The sequence below is a fragment of the Balaenoptera physalus genome, assembly GCF_965194825.1.
Source record: "Balaenoptera physalus genome assembly, chromosome: 13".
Lineage (NCBI taxonomy): Eukaryota > Metazoa > Chordata > Mammalia > Artiodactyla > Balaenopteridae > Balaenoptera > Balaenoptera physalus.
In genome coordinates this window covers 58570115-58586243 of record NC_138892.1, presented here as the reverse complement: position 1 = coordinate 58586243, position 16129 = coordinate 58570115, and the positions used below count along the sequence as shown (strand labels likewise).

The following is a 16129-nucleotide window of genomic DNA, read 5'->3' as shown; positions in this document are numbered from 1 at the left end:
TGTAATTTCCTCCTCCATAGAGACAATCCCTCCCCCTTTTATAGTTTACAAAGTACTTTCACATACATTTTCTGTCACATTTGATCTCTTATTGCTTCGAGGTTGACAGAGCAGATGTGCCCATTTTGTAGATGAGGAAACAGGGTTTGGAAAGGTTAACTGACTCACCTAAGGTCTCACAGCTTGTTAAGAAGAGGAGGCAGGACTAGAAGTTGTCTTTTTATCTATTTATTTATTTCTGGCCACGCCACGCGGCTTGCGGGATCCTAGTTTCTGGACCAGGGACTGAACCTGGGCCCACGGCAGTGAAAGCGCTGAGTCCCACTGGACTGCCAGGGAACTCCCTAGAAGTTCTCTTTCGACTTTAAGACTTGAATCTTGACACTTTACCTAGTTCCTTTCCTATCTATAAGATGGAAGAGATACCAGAACCTAGTCACTGTCCTTTCTTTTCTTTTTTGGTCACTGTCTTTTCTTGCTAAGAACTCTGACTGCATCACCTCCTCTGGGAAGCCCTCCCAGATACCCACTCTCAAGCCAGAGCTTTATAGCCTCCTACGTACTCTCTCAGAGCACTTAGCATCATTTCTTGCAGATAGTTTGCTTACAGAGTTCCCAACCAGAAGATGAATTAAGACTGTATTATTCATTTTGGATCTAGCATAGTGCCTGACACAGAGCAGGCAGACTTTCTTTATGTATTTGTGAGTCTATGTCTTAACCAGTGCTCTGAACCAGGGTTTCAGTAAGACACACAGCAAGAAATACATTTTGTATTGTGAGATAACTGAAACAAAAGTTTCAAAAACAATACTTACCCTTGCTATGTGCACGCACTCTGATACTTTCTATTTATTGTATTCTTATTTTTTAAGATGCTGGTCATGGCTCTCTAAATGGATCTCATGACCCACCACCAGGCTGCGACCCATAGTTGGAACCACACTGCTTTCTTCTCTGTGTGCTGTGGACGCCTTCTGTGTGTAGGGCTCTAGCTGTCCCTGAAAGATACAGAGGAGGTGGCCCTCAAGTACCTCTTGCTCTGAGGTCAAAGAAAGGTTCATTTTTAAGAAAACACACAGAACCCTTCTAAGACCAGAGGCACAGGGGTGCTAACAGAACCAAGGGCAGAGGGGTGAGATGATGGAAGGTCCCTGTGAAGCCTGGTGAGGACCTTTGTGCCTCCAGAAACTACAAAAGCAATGGCAGCTTTACTGGAGCCTGAAACACAGACAGGCAGGGCTTGCACTCTTGATGCCATGGGCTTCTCACTGCTCTGTCCCCAGATTACAGGTCTTTAGCCCAGAAAGCTGTCTGGGGTCATGATGGGCATCTTTCCTACAGTTAAGGGGGTTGGGGAAGTGGGAGGCCTAACTTCTGCCTCAGACAGCCTCATAAATACCCTCCTCCCTCCAGGCCCTGGGCCAGTTGCTGGTTGTGTGACTTTGGGTGGGCCCTGTTTAATTAGGTTCAAGGGTGACAGCTGAGGCCGGGGCTCTCTAGGCCTAACACCTCTCCCAAGAGAAAGCTTACAAACTATCTCTGGTCACCTACCTGCTTCTTCCCCGTATCTTACCTTTACCTCTACCGGAAGGCTGTTGAGAGGCAATCTGGAAGCAACAGCCCCTTCCTGCCCCTACCACCACCTGAATGCAGGCAGTGGGGTAGTGAGGGTGTGGCTCAAAGGAGTGCCATTCCTGTCTCCCATGGCTCCTCCGGTTGGACTGGCTGTTCCTGAGCCAAGGTTTGGGAAAGGGAAATAGCTGAAGGAGCTTCCTCCATGGGAGGTGCACGCTTGCTCCAGAACCCTGCCCCTTTCCCCACAGAAAATAAACACAGGGTTGGGCCGAGACAGACCTTTCTTGACCCTCTGATGTCATTGAAATGTTCCATTAAAATGTTTTAAGAAAATTTTTATTACAAACAGAACACATCCATGTTCTTGCTTTCTCTGATTGTTCCTGCAGAGTTTCAGTTCCGTTTTGTATTGTAACTGGGAAGGTGGGGTCTCAGCACCAGGGTTCCGGAGCCCCGTGCCCTCCTGTCACAAGGCTTTTGCATGGCTGTTTCAGACAAGGTCCTGGGGGTGAGGTGGGGTGGGATGAAAGACCGATCTGGTGACAGTGAGTGAACAGTTGTGGGGGTGCCAGATGTGGAGGCTGGGGAGGGAGGGAGGAGCCAGTGGTGGTGGGTATAGATTCTACGTAGAGTAGCCCGGGGAACCTCACTGGGGCTTCAGATTTGGGATGATGCATTCGGCAAGGTGCAGGCATGTTCATCATCCCAACCTTACCACTTAGTTATTGAGCCTCTTGATTTAGTTTCCTCTTCTTAAAATGGGGATAATGATAGTACCTACTTCATAGATCACTGTGAGGATTAAATGAGATAATACGTGAAGCGATGAGCGCCCGGAACACCGGAGGTGCTCAATAAATATTACTCTCATCATCATCAACCTTGCCTACTGCATCCATCATCTGCCCAGTTCCCCACGCCAGAAGCCCGAGGTCACTCAAGACTCCTCCTCCCCACTCATACCCACCCCCCCAATCCATCCTGAGGCCAAGTGGCTCTTCCCCTTGCAAGTATTTGTCAGGCCTTTTCATTCTTCCCACTCCCACTACCACTCTCTCAGGGGAGGCTGGCAACAGGCTCCGCATCAAGCTCTCTCCTCTAGGGCCCAAATCCAAATCCATCCCCAGCTCTCCTAGAAGATGCAAATCTGATCCTGGCTATATGGAATGATTCAGCAGTTCCCCACGACTTTCAGAACAAGCACAGATGCCTGGCTCTGGCTCCTGGTGGCTTACCCCACCCATCTCGCACACCTTCCCCACACTCACCCGTGATTCTGTCCGGAGGAACGAGGCACCTGTGATTCTTTGGCACCGTGTGCTTCCACGCTTTTGCAAAGGCCGTTCTTTCTGCCTGCGTGCCCTTCCCCCTCCGGTGTGTGATGACTCCTCAACCTTTAAAATACAATTCAAGTGCCACCTCTTCCTCAAATCCTCCCAGGTCCCCAGCGGGACTTAGATGCTTCTCTGTGCTCCTGTAGTTTCATTCTGGTTTACTTGACTGTTGCCCCCACTCCAGAGTAAGCTCCTTTGAGGGCAGGCACTGTCTTTTTTCCTCCACTCCCCTCATGCCCTCACAGAGAGTGGCAAACAGTAGGCTCTGTTGGAAGCCAGTCCCGATGGGCACTTTCCTCCCGGGGCACTGCTGGTCTCCCAGGCCACTGAGCCAGGGAAGCTCGGAGGCAGGATGCCAGCCTCCTAGACACTTTCTCCACCACCCAGGACAGGGAGTCCCAGACCCGGAGCAGAGCCTCAGAGCCTGACGGCCACCACAGGCACAAGAGTCTGGGACTCAGAAGTCTGGTCACATCTAACCCGGGCTTTGCAAACGAGGCCGGAGCCGACTGAGGCTTGGTGACACCGACAGACACACCTCGCCCAGCACTCAGAAAGGGCGCGTGCCGTGTACGAACCCGCAGCAGGGTAGACCCTCGACCCTCCCACCCCGCGGGCAGTATGCGAGCGTGTAAGATAAGGACAAATGAAACTATTTGGGACAGGAGCCGCCGGGCCTGGCCGGGATTTCGGCCTCCCTAGATCCCGGTTCCTCGGGAGCACGGCCTCCCCCTCCCCCCACCTAGTCCTGGGAGGCCACGTGACCTGCGCCCCCAGGAGCCACTAATCGCCTGGCTCCGTCCCTTCTCCTAAATAGGGAAGCGACAGGAGCAGATCGAGTTTCTCTACCCGTATTTACAGGTTTCCTGGACGAAGGCAAACCACCTCCTTCCCTCGCTCCTCCAGCGCGCGCACTGGGGAAAGGAGAGAAGGGCCCCCCTCCTGCGCCCCACCCCCACCCCTCCAGTCCTCCGAGCCGCGGGTGCGGCCACTTCTTTCTCCCTCCTTCTTCCCTCCCTCCCTCCGCAGGCGCTCCGCCGGCCCCTTTGGGGGCAAAGCTGAGGTTGCCGCATTCCAAACCCCGGACGGCCCTTTGAGGTCACGTGGCGCGATGGGGGTGGGGCGGCAGGACGCCCCTGACCTAGGCGGGCGACCTAGAGGCTTTGCAGTGAGGCGGATCCGGTGCCTTCTCCCCAGACCTCGTGGAGGCCAGCTTCGTTTGGGGAGTGATGCCAGGCGGATTTTTACCCTCCAGCGCCTACTGTGTGCCTGGCCCACGCTGAGCACTCACGCTTCTTACCTCCAGGCCTCCCTGCACCCAGGCAGGGGCCTCACGCCTTTCCCATTGGAAACACTGGCCGGGAGTCACCAAAGCAAAATGGACAGGGAGGTGAGAGACTGGGTAGAGCCAGTCGCTTAGTTTATGCCAAGACGGATCTTTGTTAGGCCCAAGTCAAGAGCTAACCGTGTCCCCTCTGCTTAGCCTGGGGTCCAGCCAGGCCTCTGAGAGCTGTACTTTGGGCCCGGGGACAAGAAAACTAAGAGGGGGTTGCTTTCCTTCCGGGCTGTGCAGACAGTCTCTAAACTGCTCCGTCAATTTTAGTGTGAACTCAGTTAGAAATCCCTTTAGTGGAGCTGAACCTGGTCCCGTGAAGGGGCCTTGGCTGCTTTATGAGGTCAAGGCAGGAGTGGGTAGACTGGAAGTTGAGGCACTGGCCACAGCCAACTTGCCTGAGAAGTTTGACCTTGTAGGAGAGGGAGAGTATAGAGGGTAGAATGGAGATGACAGGAGGGAGGCATATTTTGGATGGAGGGGGAGGTCTGCATTTGAATATTTATTACTCTTTCAAATCTTTATTGAGCTCTTACTAAATGTGAATCACATATTTAGCCATTTGCATGATCATCGACTATTTTACCAGTCACAGGTCCTGACCTGGAACTAGAGTGATTACGAATGAGTTCCTGTCCTCATTGAGCTTACAGTCTAGTGGGAAAGCTAAACAAGTGAGGGATATTTACAGAGCAGTGTGATAAGAGCAACAGTGGGGACGCAGAGTTGTAGGACAACACAGAGGAAGAGCATTTAGCCCAGACTAGGGTGGGAAGGAGGATGGCTATGGAGTAAGTGTTATCTCAGCTGAGGGCTGAAGTTTAAACTATCCTATATAGGTTGGGGTGAGAGTGGAATAGGAAAGAGTAACCTTCCAGGTAGAGGGCGTGGTGCATGCGAAGTCCCAGAAGCACGTTCTGGACACTGACAGTTCAGTAGGGCTGGAGTACAGCCACCCTGTGAATGGCCGACAGAACAGGAGGAGATGGAGAGAGTGCATCTGGGAGAAGAGGGCTGAGCTGATGAGTAATGCCCATCTGGGAGGGGATGAGGATTGGGAGACCCTTGCTCCTTTGAGTCTACACAGAGTTCCTCAGGCATTCTGTAGTGGAGGATGTGACACCTCCTTTTATAGTTGCTTTATAAAATTAATATTTATTTTTATCGAGCTAATACAAACACATTGCTTACAAATCAAATCATTCTAAAGGGCTTGTAATAAAAACAGAAGTCCCACTGGCCTTTCTCCCAATTTTAATCCTACTCCCCAGGGGCAACCGCTTTCAACTCGTTTAGCTGTGTCTTCTGGTATTTCCTTCCTTATTTCTAAATATTATATGTACTGCCATTCTGGGTTCATTTATCTAATTTGTTGACTCCTTGTCTTGGTAGATGAGGGTTTTGGTTCTCTTCCTTGCTTCTTCCCACCCCCATTATGTTTATATCACAATTTAGGGTTAAATCCATCTTCAGTGATCTCATTATTGACTTTGAAAATATTGTTTACTTTTGAGGCAAGTATGCTGGTTCCATTTCCTTTTCTAATATAACTTTTTGTTGTGTGCTCTGTTTACATTTCCTTTCTTGTACTACTTTTTTGTTTTTCCTGGAGTTAATTGCCTCATTTTTTATTTGCTTGGTTTTCTTTGAATCTTTGACTCCATCTTCCCACACCCTTCAACAGCTCTGTAAAACGCCTTCTCAGTACAGTTTTGCATATGGCCAAACCTGTCATATAATCTTATTGGTTCTGTTTTGTTTCTCCTTGGAGACATTTGTCCTGCGGTGCTCCATCCTTCTGCTTTTCTCTGGATGCGTTGCTCTTGAGGCCTGTAGCACACCTGTCACCCTGGGACTTCCCATGGCCAGTAATTAAGAATTCACTTTGCCCTTTTCCTCTTTCAGGGACCCAGTGTCTTCCTCTTCCTCGGTTTACTTCGTTGTTTGGATGAAGCACATCCTCCAGTAGCTTCCTGAGAAAGAATGCCTGGGAGGTAAGAGTTTAGAGACTTTTGCCTACCTAAAATGGCTTTATCCCACCCTCTTTCTTCCTTTCCTTTCCTTTCCTTTCCTTTCCTTTCCCTTCCTTCCTTCCTTTCTTTCTTTCTTTTTTAATATTTATTTATTTGGCTGCGCCGGGTCGTAGTTGCGGCACGCAGGATCTTTGTTGCATCATGTGGGATCTTTAGTTGGGGCATGTGGGATCTAGTTCCCTAACCAGGGATTGAACTCAGACCCGCTGCTTTGGGAGTGCGCAGTCTCAACCGCTGGACCATCAGGGAAGTCCCTCCCTCAGCTTTTTTTTTTTTTTTAGAAATTCACGTTCTTTTATTTATTTATTTATTTATTTATTTATTTATTTATTTATTTATTTATTTATTTATTTATGACTGTGTTGAGTCTTCGTTTCTGTGGGAGGGCTTTCTCTAGTTGCGGCAAGTGGGGACCACTCTTCATGGCGGTGCGCGGGCCTCTCACCATCGCGGCCTCTCTTGTTGCGGAGCACAGGCTCCAGACGCGCAGGCTCAGTAATTGTGGCTCACGGGCCCAGTTTGCTCCATGGCATGTGGGATCTTCCCAGACCAGGGCTCGAACCCGTGTCCCCTGCATTGGCAGGCAGATTCTCAACCACTGCGCCACCAGGGAAGCCCCCTCCCTCAGCTTTTGATCCCACTCCTTCTTCTCCCCCCGACCCCCCGCAAAGTCCAGAATCTCTCTGTTTCAATACTGTATCTCTAGTATCGATCTTCCTGTCTCCTGCATGAGTGGGGAAGGGGACACAGTAAATCACTTCATTGCGCTGGGTACCATTGAGTTTCCTGACAATCAAATTGCACTTTAAGTAGGTCTTTGAACAAGCCCCCAGCTTTTAGACCCCTGCCTTCTAGTTTACTGACTCCTTCCAATTCCTAGCCTCTCTGAGGGGAGAGTCCGCTTGCTTCTCGTGGGCATGTGCCTCTGGATGTTCTGGGCCTGCGCCTCTGGATGTTCTGGGCCTGCCTTTCTTGCCACTCTCCCATACACTTTCTGTTTTCATACGATGTAGTTCAGGATTATTATTTTTTTAAATTTTATTTATTTATTTATGGCTGCATTGGGTCTTCGTTGCTGCGCACGGGCTTTCTCTAGTTGCGGCGAGCGGGGGCTATTCTTCGTTGTAGTGCACGGGCTTCTCATTGCGGTGGCTTCTCTTGTTGCGGAGCACGGGCTCTAGGTGTGCGGGCTTCAGTAGTTGTGGCATGCGGGCTCAGTAGTTGTGGCGCACGGGCTTAGTTGCTCCGCGGCATGTGGGATCTTCCCAGACCAGGGCTCGAACCCATGTCCCCTGCATTGGCAGGCGGATTCTTAACCACTGCGCCACCAGGGAAGCCCAGTTCAGGACTCTTAATATCTCCTAGTTTAGTTGAAGTTGGAGCTTGGGTTTCTGTTTCTGATTCTCCTTGTTTTGAGGGTGATGTTTTGAGAGAAAAAGGGGACAGAAAGGGCTGTAGTCCACCATCTTGTGACCACAGGTCTGAGATGTCTCCCTGAGGTGGACAGTAGAGCCGTCTGTGCCTGACACTGCTGCTGCTGCTGACAAAGAGGGAGGGGGTTATCTGTAGGAGGAGGTGAGCAGGGGAGGAGAGGAGCTTCCGAGCTTAGAAGAGCTGCTGTGGGAACCTGATTGGGAGGCCCCCAGAGATAATAAGGATTACTGGGCCCCAGTGAAGCCTGGGTGAGGTGAGACTGAGAATCAGTGGAGAAGGCAGCAAGGAACAGGGAAGGAGGTAGTGAGAGGCAGGGAGTAACCCCTAGCTGGGAGGGAGAGAGTGAGGGGCTGGGGGGCGCTCTAGAATGGGGACGGGGGGAGAGGAGAGGCAGTAAAGTGACTGGCTTTGGGGCAGGCCATTCGCCAGCAGGCAGAAGAGGATGAGACAGTCTTGATAACCACTAATCAGATGTTGATTATGTGCCAGGGACTGAACCAAGTTCTTCGAAGCAGGCTCAGAGGAGTGGGCAGCCGAGAGGAGGAGCGGAGAGAAAGGAGTTTAAGGTCAGAGAGGGCGGGTCTGAGGCTCAGGTTTGAAGGTGAGGCAGGTCGGAGTGACAGTGGAGTCTTGGGTCCAGAGGTGGGAGAGCCGCTCAAGGGCAGAACCACCAAGCGGCCCGTCCCTGAGGAGGGCGAGATGTGAGGTGGGGGGAAAGGGCTGTGGGATTGCTCAAGTCTTCTGCAGGAAACGCGGTGGGTGGGAAAGGCCAGTCATTTCAGTCATCTACATGGATGGCCTCTTGGACACGGAGGAAGGATAGAGTTTTTAAAAGGGAGGGTGGTCACTTCAGTCCACTTCAGTATTTACTGAACTTCCATGTGACCCACCTTCCCCAGGTTACATAGCCTGAGGGTACAATCCCAGTAAAGTCACTTGAAGTATACAGCCTCTGGCTCTAAGCCCTAATCATCCAGCTCTCAAAACCCCGAGGGCTGTTTCCGGGGTCTTAGCGCTATTCCACGCCTGCTCCTTGTGTGGCCGTTCTGTTCCATCTCACGGCTGTGTGCTGACATCACCCTTCCTGGCCATGAATGCCACTTCTGTCACTCCTCACTGTGCAGCCCCAGAGCTGCATCAGCCAGAATTCTGTGGCTACAGGCCACAGAAACCAACTCTGGCTAACTTAAGCAGAAAAACAGTTTATTGGAAGGTTATTGGGCAGCTCACAGATTCAATAGCCGCTCCCTACCTTTTTTTCTGGGCTGGTAAGCCTTGATTTTGTTCTGGAAATCATGAGGTGGGAAGTGAGACATGAGGTGGGAAGCCCACTAGGCCAGGGGTCTCCATAGAATCACAGAGAAGCTGACTGGAGCCTTGACCTTGTTGAAGGTGGAATCAATCCTGTCTGCCTCTGAAAAATGATATACTTGTTCATTGTTTAAGCCACTTTTAGTTGGTCTTCTGTTGCTTTCCACCAAAAGGTCCTAACCGACACATAAGACACTGCCAAGTATCTTTCCCTGGTAGCCTGGGGTGAAGGAGGGAAAAATAAGCTGATGGCTAAGGAGGAGGATTGATAAGTTTTCAAAATAAAGGAGACTGATGCACCTTTTGAAGGTACAAGAATTACCTCATAAATAAGAATTGACTAAAAATGCTAGAGAGAAGGGGAATAACTCTGGGAGGGGACCACCAGTTATTAAGTAGACACTTACTATATACCAGGCATTGTGAAAGCGGCTGAGGTGTGGTGATGAGCAGAAGACAAGATCCCCGCTCTTACGGAACTTTCAGTCTGAGTGGAGCAGAGAGACAATAAGCATGTAAATAACACAATAAACAGGATAAGGTAATGGAAGGTAATCTTAGGGGGGTGGTTAATTTTGATAGATGGTGGTCCAGAAAGTCCGCTCTGAAGAGGAGACCCAAAGGGTGGGAATGAGCCAGCCACGTGAAGAACCATGTGGAGATTCCAGAAAATGTCTCAGGGAGCAGCAGTTGGCTCTGTCCTGGCTGGGAATTCCAGAAAGGGAAAGACATGGCGGCAGAGCTTGCCTTGGAGGCTCACTCGGGCCAGGAGTGACAGAATAGCTGAAGACATGTATTTTCCCGGCTCTGCCGTGGACATTAGCTCCCCTGTGACAGGACAGGCTGGGAACCGAGGTGTCATTGACTTTCTAGAGGCTGAAAAAGTTTGAATGCTGTATTTTGAGAGAGAGCCTGTGGGTTGAAGGAAAGACACTTGGGGCCAGCAGGTGACCCTGGTGCTACCACCTGTCTCCCCTTGTCCCTCCAGTCTAGAGTCCCAACCTGTTGCTCTGTTTTAACATGTCTTAGTTCAGACTGCTGTAACATGATACCATAGACTAGGAAGCTTATAAACAAGAGAAATTTATTTTTCACATTCCCATTTCCAGATCAAGGTGCAGGAAGGGTCAGCGTCTGGTGAGGGCCCGTTTCCTGGTTCGTAGATGGCTGGCTGCTAGCTGTGTACTCACATGGCAGAAGGGGCAAGAGAGCTCTATGCGATCTCTTTTAAGAGGGCACTAATTCCATTCATGAGGGCTCATGATCTAATCACCACCCAAAGGCCCCACCTCCTAATACCATCACATTGGGAGTTAAGATCTCAGCATATGAATTTGGGCGGTGCGGTGGGGGAGGGGGTGATGGATGGACGGACACACACACACACACCTTTTAGTCCATAACAAACAGCTCAACCAAATCAATAAGCACTTCCAGAGTGTTTACTTTTTGTGTAGCTTCTCCTGGGAGTTTGTGTGGGGTGGATACCACAACAGAAAGATAAAACCTAACCTCAAGGAGCTTGCTGGTAAAGGATTCAAGAACTCTGCATCTGAAACAACTAGAAAACAATTTATCAGCAGAAAATCAAGGATACCTCATCGGGTTATATACCACGGTGACCGTCACAATCCCCTCACTGTCTACTGCAGTGGGGACACCCTCCCAGCCTAGCACCAACGGTCCCCTCTCCTCACCTACTGTGCCCTTCTTCCCCCAGGGTTAAGGGTGACCTATTTCTTACTGAGCTTCCCCCACCCCATCCTTTTAAGGTGATTCATCAAGTTGGAGCCTGATGCATGATTTCTGTTCATCCTGTGCTGCCTTCCTCCAGTCTCCTGGGGATGTGAAGAAGGAGGAGGGAGGGACCAGTTAGCTGGATTGAGATCCCTTTGCCCAGAGGTGACAGTGCCACAGTGGGGCTCTTCAAGGGCCTATCCAGCAAGAGGTCCTAGTTTGGGGGATCCTGAAGCTGAACAAATAAGAAAAACATTGAACACGTTCCTTGTTGATCTGTTGAAGAGGCAGACCACTAACAATTTTCTTGTGCTATCTCATTAAATCTACACAACAATCCTACAAGGGCGGCGGAGGGGCGCGAGGGGGGGGGTGTGTGGTTTATTCCATTTTACAGTGGAAGAAACTAAGGCACAGAGAGGCGAAGTCACTGTCCTAGTCAAACAACTAGTGGGTAGTGCAGCCAAGATTTGAACCCAAGCAGTGTGACTGCAGATGTCCATCCCTGTTTGACACCACAGTACACACTGCCAAACTGGCTCATTCTAGGAATTTCCCTTCTCCTTGCCACAATATTAAGAACTGAGCTAGAGGCCATTCTGAGCAAGGACCAGGTCCCCTCCTCCCTGTGTGAGGAGAGGGAGCTGGGATCCAAGAGAGGAATTCCAGAAGAGACACTGCCATTTGGGCTATTTTTCCTTAATGTTCCCCAGGCGGGGGAACGCTAGCTTTTGATTTGCCAGGTGTCTCTCTGTTCTTCTAATTAACGCCAGGGTCAGCTTGTAGCCGGAGCCCTGCCTGTAGCTGGAATCCGTGCCCCTGTGGCTCAGGGGCCAGTCCCCTGTGAGAGCAGGAGAGGACAAAGCAAGCCCTAACTCGGGGTGGAGCTTCCTGTGATGATGTTCCCTTCGCCTCGTCTATAAAAAGCTCCAATCTGATCTACCCCATTTATGGTGGAGGCCAGGGTGGCAGAGTGTGCGGGAGGAGGAAGAATCAGGCTGAAACAGCCCCTCTTTGCCTCCCTGGATTCTCTTCCAAAATGCTGGCAGCACTGCCAGTTGGAAAATATTTTTTTCCCTCCCTTTGTCTTCTTTCTTATTTAAAAAAAAAAAAAAAAAGCCATCTGGTGTCAAATTCACTCCTGGCACATCATAAAGGGTAGCACTAAAAATGTCCCTGAAAAACTAAAAGCAAAACCACAGCAGTACACATGGGATTTAATCTCAGCATCCTAGAATTTCAGAGTTGCTAGGGGCCTCAGAGATCAAACCGTTTGTTGCACCGAGAAGGAAACTGAGGCCGGGAGGGATTAGATCACACTTTCAAAACTGTTTATTGAGCGCCTACTCTGTTCATGGCACTCTGCAGGCGTGGGGGGCTAATCGAGATCATAAAAGACAAAAACCTCTGCCTTCCTGGAGTTCTCAGTGGGAGGTTCTTGCCTCTGTCCTCAGGCCTGCCTCTGCCACCGCCCTTCCCAAACGGCCCGGCCATCCTAGCCCCGCGCTGCACCACCGGGCCGCGTGGTTGTCACCTCCAGGCCGTGGACCGGCTTGGGCCTGGGGCGGCCCAGCTTTGCGCGCCGCACCCGGGGTTTTCACGGGGCCAAGTTTGCAGCGCGCCGCCCCAGCGCGGTCCCCGGCCGGCCGTCGCTGTGATCCTCCCGCCGCTTCCGCCCGCCGCCGCTGCGGCTCCGCATTCCTCAGGGTTGAGCAACAACTTTCCCTCCGAAGGCGGCTGGGCCGGGGCCAGGCGCCCCGGGCCGCTTGCGCTGGGCCCCTCGCGGGGCACGGCGCGGGTCGCCAGCGTGGGCTTCCTAAGGGGTGCGGTCCGCTCTCCGGTACCTGTCGCGGCGCCCTCGGCGCGGATCCCCGTCCAGAGCGCGGCGCCACAGCCGCCGGCCCTTCCCCTGGGAGCCGAGGCGGGCGCAGGCCTGGGACGCTCCGCGCTTCCTGCCGGCTGCACCAGGACTGCCTAAGGACCAAGCGGCTGCGTGGGCCTGACCCTGGCTGAGCGCGCAATGTTTGCCTCGATTTTTTACTCCAGTTGCGAAGGTTCTTTGACGACGGAAGGAGAAGGGTTTGTAGTAACTACAGAAGAGAGGTCCTAACCCACTTCTTAGTCTGAATCTAAATATTTACAACAATCGTATTAACGCAAGCACTTTTATCCTTTGAACACACTTTCATGCCCACTGAACTTAAGCATATCTCTGGGAGAAAGTTGGTTTCTTACTGCTTTACTCATGTTACAAATGAGAAAGGCCAGGCATGTAGTTCCATCTCTAGTCAGAAGCCAAGAAGCAGCCCAACTCCGCGCACAATCCGGGGCCACCTCAGGCCTCCTGACTCTCGCTGGTCAAAGCAAGCCCTTCCTGGACCCTGATGTGACCCCGAGAGGAACTGGCCCAGCTTTTCAGTGCTGGGGGCTGAGTGTTGGAGCCTGTAGGGTGGAGTGGGGTTAGACAAACAGATTAAGCTCTAGAGTGTAGACTAGTGAGTCTAGACTCGCTAAAATGTAAGCCCCAGGATGGCAGGGATTGGTTCTGTTTTGTTCAGTGCTGTAACCCCGACTCTGCAAACAATGCTTGGCACATAGTAGATGCTCAATAAGTATTTGTTGAGTGGATAAATGCATACAGCAAAGGTCTTCAGATTTCTAACTAAGAATTAAACATATATCCCACTTTCTGCACCTTTACCTTCCCTTTGAACTTTTGCTTTCTCTCTCTTTCTGCCTCTTAAATCTTGAACTTATGTTTTAAAGGTTTTTGGGGTTTTGTTTTATTTTAATATATTTGGAATAAGTTTAGACTTACAGAAAAGTTGCAAGATAGTGTAGAGAGTTCCCAAATACTCTTCATTTTACCTAGCTTCCCCTAAAGTTAACAACTTCCCTAACTGTGGTACATTTGTCAAAATGAAGAAATTAACATTGGCGCAATACTATTAACCAAACTGTTGACTTCTTGCGGATTTCATGTTTTCCACTCATGTCCTTTTTCTGTTCCAAAATCCAAATCCAATCAGGGATGTCACATTGCATTTAGGGTGTGAAGCTTTTTTTTTTTTTTTAAAGAGATTTTAAAATGTTTAATGTGGACCATTTTTAAAGTCCCTGTTGAAATTACCACAACATTGCCCCCGTTTTATGTTTTGGTTCTTTGGCCCCGAGGCACGTGGGGTCTTAGCTCCCCGACCAGGGATCGAACCCTTCCTGCATTGGAAGGCGAAGTCTTAACCACTGGACCGCCAGGGAAGTCCCTAGGGTGTGAAGCTTTTTAATATGTGAGCCAGGTCTCATTGTGTAGGGTCTCTTTCCTTGGCAGTGAGGTAGGAGACAATGTCCCTTGTCACTGGACTGAGCTCCCTGTCCTGGGAGCCAAGGAAATACCTTGAGCCCTGGATTTCCTGAGAGTGCTGCTAAGGGATTCCTTCTGGGCCTGCCTGCTGGATCTGGTAGCATCTGGTTCAAATCCAGACCCCACTGGGTCTCCCCTCCCTGCCCCCTTCCCTCCACCATGCACATACCTGCCAGGGAATAGCCATGCTGCTCCAGGTCTGCATTTCCTTTGGGACCTGACTCTTCTCTATGCCCCTCACTATCTGGCAGCCATTCCTTGGTCTTCATGAGGGAGCAACCCCCATACACCCCTCCCCAGCCTCAGTGTTCCTCTTTCTCCATTCTGGAGTCGTCTTCCAGCCTGAAACCCTCAGGGCAACCTCTCTCTTGATCTTTGTTACTTGGTCACAGCTCACCATCCAGTGAGCCTTGGGATTAGAGATGAGTGAAGTGAGACAATCCATTTATTTGGTCAGCCAGGATTTATGGAGCATGGCTGGGTCACAAAGACGAACAATTCTGGTGTCTGCTCTCCAGGATCTTACCATCTGGAGGAGGAGACAATGTGAACAAATAATTGCGTAATGGGGACATGCCCTAATGGAGATAATGTGTGTGCACAGTTGTGTGGCAGGAAAGGGGGCAGAGCCCAGCTGCTGGGGTTGTGGAGGACCATAGGGACAACTTCTCAAATGAGGTCATGCTTGAGATGGGTCTTGAAAGATGGATAGGAAGTGGTAGGTGCCCAGAAAGTGGGCAGGGAGAGGAGTGAAGAAGGGCATTCCCAGAAGGATTGAGAGCAGATGTGAAAGCGCAGGGGTGTTTGAGAGCAGGGCATTTTCGGGGAACTGCAGGGAAGCCCAGCGTGGCTTACCCTTAGGTAGTTTAGGAGAGGGTGGAACAATAAGGGCTTAGGTGCCATGGTAAGACGTTTGAACCTCGTTCAGCAGGGGGTGAGGGCTACGAGTGAGTTTACTTCTTGGAATGGTCACTTGGGCACTCTGTGGAGCCTGGACTGGAGTTCAGGGGCACCTGGTAGGTGGCTGCTATGAGAAACCAGCCAAGAAGCAATGGGGTGTGAACCAGGGCGGTGGGTTTGGGGCAGAGGGAACAGACACCAGAGAAACTTAGGAGGCAGGACTTAGTGACTGGATGGCAGGGGCGGTGGTGAGAGGTGGGAGGGGTTAAGGGTGACCTCAGAGCCCTGGCTTGCAGGAGGAAGGAAGGGAAGCTCAGGGGGCTGCTCATCAGACAGATGAGCATCTTTTATTCTTTTACGTTTTTATGTTATTTATTTATTTATTTTTGGCTGCGTGGGTCTTCGTTGCTGCGCAGGCTTTCTCTAGTTGCGGCGAGCGGGGGTTACTCTTCGTTGCGGTGCACGGGCTTCTCATTGCGGTGGCTTCTCTTGCTGCGGAGCACGGGCTCTAGGCACATGGGCTTCAGTAGTTGCGGCGCACAGGCTTAGTTTAGTTGCTCCGTGGCACGTGGGATCTTCCCGGAGCAGGGCTCGAACCCGTTTCCTTGCATCGGCAGGCGGATTCTTAACCACTGCGCCACCAGGGAAGCCCCAGATGAGCATCTTGAGTGGGGGCCGGGGATGGGGTGTTGCACAGATGGGCTCGCTGGACCCCCAGCTTCACTGCCCAGAGGAGAACTGTCTTAGGGATGGGAGGCAGCTGCAGAACAGGCCAACTGAGGGTTGTAGCTCCCTCAGGTGGGTCAGGGGGACCTGACCTGGGAGGCATTGGTGGGAGGGTGGGGGAGTGGAGAGGAGGGGCACTGAAAGAAATGGCATGAGGGATGGAGAAGGAGGGCAGTTTGGTTCAGGGAACTGAGGGAAGGTCACCATGTCATTCCAGATACAGAGCCAGAGCAGGATTCAACATCCTCCTGGAATCTGAGAATGTACCACCTGGGGACAAGGAGGTCCACGGGGCCCTGAGAGAATGGTCAGAGGCGAGGAGGCGAGCAAGTGTTTTAACCCCACCCCCCAGCTTTGGACATGTCAGGACCTGCTGGAGTTG

General features: G+C 51.2%; 1 protein-coding gene across 2 annotated transcripts in view; it reads left to right on the top strand.

Moving 5' to 3' along the window:
• The first annotated feature begins 4032 nt into the window (after positions 1–4032).
• Positions 4033–16129, top strand: part of ATP23 (ATP23 metallopeptidase and ATP synthase assembly factor homolog) — an 87105-nt gene continuing 75008 nt past the window's right edge. The window contains exons 1-2 of one of the 2 annotated variants that reach the window (XM_082422910.1): positions 4033–4302; positions 6151–6239. The gene's annotated coding sequence lies outside the window, so the exon portion shown is untranslated. The remainder of the gene's footprint in view (positions 4303–6150; positions 6240–16129) is intronic. The other variant, XM_082422902.1, reaches the window with a different exon arrangement.